Raw genomic sequence first — 6,901 nt, 5'->3', positions numbered from 1 at the left:
AAATATTGATATAAAAAATTCTAGGTTTTGATAAACTTTATAAATGGCCAAGCTGAGGCTTTTTGCACCTTTTCTCGTATGAATAATAGGAAGATACAAATACAGTTATTTCATCTCTAACAAGTTGTTTACCATTTCTTCTCCTTCCAAATTCAGCTTGCAGTTGATTCCCGTTATTTGTAGTAGTTGTGTTCTGTAGAATTGCTGTTGAACACTGACTTGGCAAACACTGAACTGCTGCTCCTAGGGGGACATACTGGATTAGGCTCCTTTAAGCCGATAGTCACATTATCGTCAACCAATCAATACATAATTTATGGCTGTGTCTCTATTTAAAGACACAACATTTAATATGCTATTGATTCATTAACATCGGAGGACCAGCCAACAGCACCATAACTCATGCCTGAATGAAGCTTGCCTAATATCTGTTATTTTTTCTGTAAGGTGCCTTCTTGTGCAAACGAATGCTAGACAACACTTTAACACTATGTTTGGGGAAATTATACATAGTGAAATCGTCAGCAAAACACCATAAAAATGCCAAAATGTGGTATGTATTGTCCCCCAAAGATGCTTGTTTACAATTTAAGAGCTGAAAGGAGCAGACAGAGCAGCACCTTGTTCAACCTCAGCTGGGAGCATGTGGTCAGGGACTCACTTTTCACCCTCTGTGCAAGGTCACAAATGACTGCAAAGGGTCAAGATATTGTTCTGGCTAGTGTGGCTCTGTTGGTTGAGCTTTCACAAGAGGTTACCAGTTCAATTCCTGGTCAGGGCACATGCCCCTGTTGCTTGCTTGATCCTTAGTAGGGGGCATGCAGGAGGCAGCTGATCCACGTTTCTCTCATTGATATTTTTCTCCATCTCCCTTCCTATCTCTCTAAAATAAATAAAAACAAATTTTTATTTTAAAAAAAAAGTGCCAAGAGTATTTTGGGGTTTACAAATAAATTTTAGTGAGTAAGTCAATTTGAAAATATGGAATCTATGAGTAATGAGGATGGATGATTATATATATTCTTGGTTCCCCATCATTCTTGGCCTTCTCTTCTAGAACTCTTTAGAGCCTGCTTTCCTGAGGCAAGGTTCTTAATGAACTCTTACCACCCATCCACCCACTGCCTTTTAAAGTCACTTCACATCTACCACTCTCTGCAGGGAACATACATAGAGCTAGCATGAATGGGATGCAGTCAATTCAATCACATTTAAGAGATCATAGCTGAGCCCGGCTGGTATGCTCAGTGGTTGAGTGTCAACCTATGAACCAGGAGGTCATGATTCAATTCCCGATCAGGGCATATGCCTGGGTTGTGGACTCGATTCCCAATGTGGAGTGTGTAGGAGGTAGTCAATCAATTATTCTCTCTCATCATTGATGTTTCCATCTCTCTCTTCCTCTCTGAAATCAATAAAAATGTATGTTAAAAAAACAGAGAGCCGAAACCGGTTTGGCTCAGTGGATAGAGCGTCTGCCTGCGGACTGGAAGATCCCGGGTTCGATTCCGGTCAGGGGCATGTACCTTGGTTGCAGGCACATCCCCAGTGGGGGGTGTGCAGGAGGCAGCTGATCAATGATTCTCTCTCATCAATGTTTCTAACTCTATCCCTCTCTCTTCCTCTCTGTGAAAAATCAATAAAAAATTTAAAAAAATAACAGAGAGAGAGAGAGAGAGAGAGAGAGAGAGAGAGAGAGAGAGAGAACATCGCTGATATGATCGATACCTGTTCCAGAGATATTTATAATTTTGTAAAATCTGTTCCTTAATGATGTAGGATACAACTTTAATAGCAAAATTGCCATTCTATTGAGTAGTAAGGTGGATATTAGGGGAAACGAGAGTAAGGAAGGCATGTTTCTGACATCACATCTTATGAGAGACCACCTGTTCTGGAAACTGGAACTTTCTTCCCAGGCCTGTGGTTGTAACATATGTCCCGTGAGGTCCATGGTGCTGGAATTCTGTTTGATGCCCCAGCCCACTCCTGCTGGGCTTCCCAGGAGTATTTCAAACTCCCGGCTCAGTGTCTAAGGAGAGACACATCTGTCCATTGGCCCCAAGTTTTCAACCAGGTAGGATTCTGAGTTTGAGCATCAAAGGAGATCCCTGGCCTTGGAAGTGCCTCCTCCAGGAGCTGGCTGGACGGGACCATGACAACTCTTCAAGCGTGGTCAAGATTCTCCAGCGTGGTTTGGGTCTGCTGCCTATTGTTTAAACGTTTATCATTATAAAAAGAGGACTCTAACCAGAGCCTGCTGAGATAAAAGCTGCTGCCCCATCCCATGCTGGGGCACATGAGTGTTATTTTAGTGGCTGTGTACACAGTTCTGTAAATCTATACCTTGGATGAAAGCCCAGCTAAGAAATGGAACATTCCCTTGCATGTATTCTCTGCAACACGGCCACATGTGCTCAGACATGAAAGAACAGCGAGGCTGCCCGTGGCTGCTCCCCACGTTGCAGAATTTCAAAAATGCCTGCGGCCTCCCCAAAATGAACTGTCTGAACAAAAGGAGGTAGACAAAGTGAGAGGAGCCTGGATGTTGGCTGGTTTCCCGGCCTCTCCTCCCTTGCACCCCAGCCTCCCCCCCTACAGATGTTTTCGCTGAGCTTCTGTCAGCCTTCTTGGCTTACTCTTTGGCTCATTCCCCAGGGAGTCGTAGTCAAGCAAGTATGGCAAATGTTGCATAAATCAAGAAGAAAGATTGCCTTTTCCTGGCTAAGCAATTTTAGTTTTTGCTTATTTTTAAATAATCTTTTTTTCTTCTTCTAAATATGAAAGTTATCAGGCAAAAAAAAAAAAAAAAAAAAAAGTTGGAAAATGCAGATGAGCAACAAAACAAATGGCAGAAATAACTGTAACCTCATCGACCAGATATAATCATTGGCATTGTTATTGTTTTTAATAGCCTTTTTCTAGGAATCAATATCAGAAGATCCGGTTTTCCATGGGCTTATGTTAGATATACTGTTTTGTATGCTGCCTTTTCTCTCCCACTTGGCAATATATTTTAAACATTTTGGCATGATATCACCTATCTTCAGAACATCATTTTAAAAAGTAGGCTACTTTTCAGAGCAGTTTTTAGGTTTAGAGCAAAACTGAGCAGAAGGTGCAGAGATTTACTGTCTACTCTCTGACTTTCCACATGCAGAGCCTCTGCCCTTATCAACACCCTTCCCCAGACCTCCACCGCCATTTCTGATAGCTGCATGGCCTTCAGGTCATAATTTTTTGAACCAATTCCTATTGTTTAACTTTCACATTTTTCTCCTGGAATTGCATCCAAAATACATAGAAAATATTTAACAGCTAGCAGGCATGGACCAGCCAATCAGAACGACCAGCCAATCAGACTGGAACTGGGTTCTGGATACCCACAGGAACCATAGTTTAGTGTTTGAATGTCAGGGAATGCTAGGGGGAGGATCCAGGAGACAGGCACTGTAGGGGTACACAAAGGAAGCATCTGTTTATCAATGACACAGAAGATTTTCATTATTTTAAGAACTCATATGGTCCTATTGATGAAAATTTTCTGAATATTGGGATATTTTTGTGAGCTTTCAAAGTATCATTATTACAAATAGAACAGCTATGAGCATGTTTATAGTTTCGCAAAGGTCTCTGATTATTCCTAGATGCACCTTTGCTAAATCAAAGGTGCATCTAGGAATAGGGCACATTGCAAAAGTATGTAGTTACAAGTTACAGGGCTTTTAGTATGTAGTTACAAGTTGTTTTTCAAAAGTTACAATTTATATTTTTACCAATCTTATTTTTTAAACCATAAACTATTACTTTTTAACTTTACCATTAAAATATGTATGCTGTGGGGTATGGGTTTTTTTGTTTTTAGTTTTGTTTTTTACATCTCAGTTCCTCCTAACTCAGCAAATCTACTTATAGGTCTGTATCTAAGAAAAACACTTTTATATTAAAAAAATTTTTTTTCTTAGATAGAGATAAGGGAGAGGGAGGTAGAAACATGAGATCGACTGCTTTCTCACATCCCTTACTGGGGATTGAGCCAGCAACCTGCGCATGTGCCCTGACCAGGAATTAAACCCAGATCCTCTTAGTCCATGGGACAATGCTCAGCTCAATGAGCCACATAAGCTGGGCTACAAAAATACTCTTATAAAAAGAGACACATACATGAACATTCACCGGAGTGTTGTTTATAATAAGAATAACCCCCCCCCCAATAAAAAACAAATGAAATATTCAGAAATAGAGGAAATTTTAATCATTCAGATCATGAAATATTACACCAAGAATATAAAGAATGAAGTAAAAGACTGACATGGGAAAGTCTAAGACACACTGAGAAGGAAAAGCAAGTGAAAGAACAGGATGTGCAGAATGAGCAAAGTAATGGCATATGAAAAAGCATTTGAATATGTAAATTAAAATATATAAATATATGTATGTCTGAGAAGAACACACATCAAAATATGGATACCTCTGGGAGAGAAGTGGGATTATAAGGTTTTCTTATTTTCAGTCTGTCAATTGTTATAGTGCTTGAATTCTTATAATGATAAGCTGTTCTTATGTTGACTTTTAATGATATTCTTCCCAATACAAGCTGTGAAGACAGTTGTTTTCCTTTTGTCTTTTGTTTCCCCCCACTGTCCCACCCAGGAGAATAATTCCTCCCCTGACCCAAACTTTTAAGTGAAATTCCAATATAATACAACCTAAAACAGTACTGATCTAATTATAAAGCAACTTCAAGGCCCTGAGATCTTCGCAGTCACACAAGGCCCACACCTGATTTGGTGCTCTGCTGTCTGAGCCTTGCAGTTCTTAATGGTTTTTGAATAAGGGATCCCACCTTTTCATCCTGCACCGGCCTCCCAAGTGAAGTAGCCAGCCATGACGTAGATGATAGGTTAGACACTCTGAGTTCCAAGTCTTTTGTGAGCAGAAGCGCTCCCTAGCCAACCAGGGGACCTGAGGAGTCAGCCTCCTGAGAAGCTTTCTGCACAGTCCCCGACATCTGGGTTCCAAAATCACTGCTTTAAGTGACTGAAGATTTCAGGCAATTTAGGGGCTCAACTTTTTGCAATCAAAAGTACATCAAGGCCAGGTACGTCTGTAGCACTTGTACACATTAAGTGAAAAATCTGCATATGATATAACATATGAAACGCTTCAACCAAAACCTTTGGTTAAAAATGAAATGTAATATTTTGACATCTCCCCTTAGAGGAAGCAGGATGGCCGATGTTGCAGGTAGAGGAAGAACACGAGAAAATCTGTATTCTACTTCCTCTGTGGAAAAAAATTTTTTTTCTTCTTATGGCTTACTTACTTGGGCTTCCAATGATTCCATTTTTCTCATTCTATGTCCATGGAACTGTTGAATGTTTGAGATTAGATATTGTGTGCAGGGAAGACTAATTGCATCTGTCATGCAAAGGAAATGAAGTGGATCTCACAGGGCTTGTCTTGGAAAACCCACGCCAGCAGCCCAGAAACCACGGCTTCTTTTTCTAACAGGTTGCTTAGGAACCTTGCATTCCTTTCGAAAACCTTGCCTGACATTACATTCTCACAGCATGTCGTGGGCCACGGCATGCTCTCACACAGAATCCTCGCTGACTTCCCGTGGCCAGCAGGCTTTCCCACCTGTCTTTCTTTCTTTCTTTCTTTCTTTCTTTCTTTCTTTCTTTCTTTCTTTCTTTCTTTCTTTCTTTCTTTCTTTCTTTCTTTCTTTCTTTCTCCCTTTCTGAAACCTGTACTGTACAGAAAACTCATGAGCATTCCCAGCACTCTGAAATAGTCACTTTTAATCTTTGAGCGAATAGCCTGCAAATCCTATATAATAAAAGACTAATATGCAAATCAACTGACCGGTTGCTATGATGCGCACTGACCACTAGAGAGCAAATGCTCAATGCAGGAGTTTCCCCCTGGTGGTCAGTGCACTCCCATAGTGGGAGCACTGCTTAGCCAGAAGCCCTGAGCCATATTCACGGCTGGTGAGCGCAGCGGCAGTGGTGGGAGCAGGCCTACGCCATCAGTTAGACATCCCCTGAGGGCTCCCAGACTGTGAGAGGGCACAGGCCAGGATGAGGGACACCACCCCAAGTACACAAATTTCATGCACCAGGCCTCTAGTTATATCTATATAAAGAAAGATATACATAGGGCTATAAATAACTACTCATATAAATGTCTTTCACCATTGTCTTTTGTTTCATTGTAAAACATCAATTAAATGAAAATTGAATAAAGCACAATGAAATTAGAGAAGCTATCTCCTCATCAAATTCTAGTTCAAACTCCTTACCCTGGTATTGAAGACAGTTCCCATTCCCTGGAAAACTTTCCAATTCTTCGTTTATCCAAATGAGATTCTATTTGAGTAACATTTACTATGGGAAACTCTTTAAAAAGCTGCCCTACCCCCGCTGTAGGCAGCCTTTCCATGGTCCCTTTGCTCTGCCATCCTATTGTGCTCACTGTATATGCCAGTCAGCATTTGCCATTCAATATATACTGGCTGTTGTGCTCTTTCTCTTTTCTAAACCGAAGGGAGACTGTCTTGGACATCTTTTATCCTCTGCCTTATTTATTGTGGTGCCCTAGATTCAATAAGCAGCTGATGAATATTTGATAATAAGGACGAGGATGCTGTTACCACCACATAAGCAGACTTCACCTTGATGTTTTATTCCTAAGTATCTGTGAATGTGTAGGCACTACCATCCATATTCTTTCTCACTGTATGTGCTTTCTATCAATTTCTATAATTCCAGACCTGTCATGACTCTTGTTTGAGGTCTAATGGAAGAATTTTGGCTTCCAAGATGTTTCCTTAATATAAATAGCACACGACATGGTTTTCCCCCCCCTCTTCCTCTCCCTCTTACATCCTTTCTCT

Source organism: Pipistrellus hanaki (assembly GCF_964339955.1).
Source record: "Pipistrellus hanaki genome assembly, chromosome: 3".
NCBI lineage: Eukaryota > Metazoa > Chordata > Mammalia > Chiroptera > Vespertilionidae > Pipistrellus > Pipistrellus hanaki.
Note: the sequence above shows the minus strand (reverse complement) of the source record.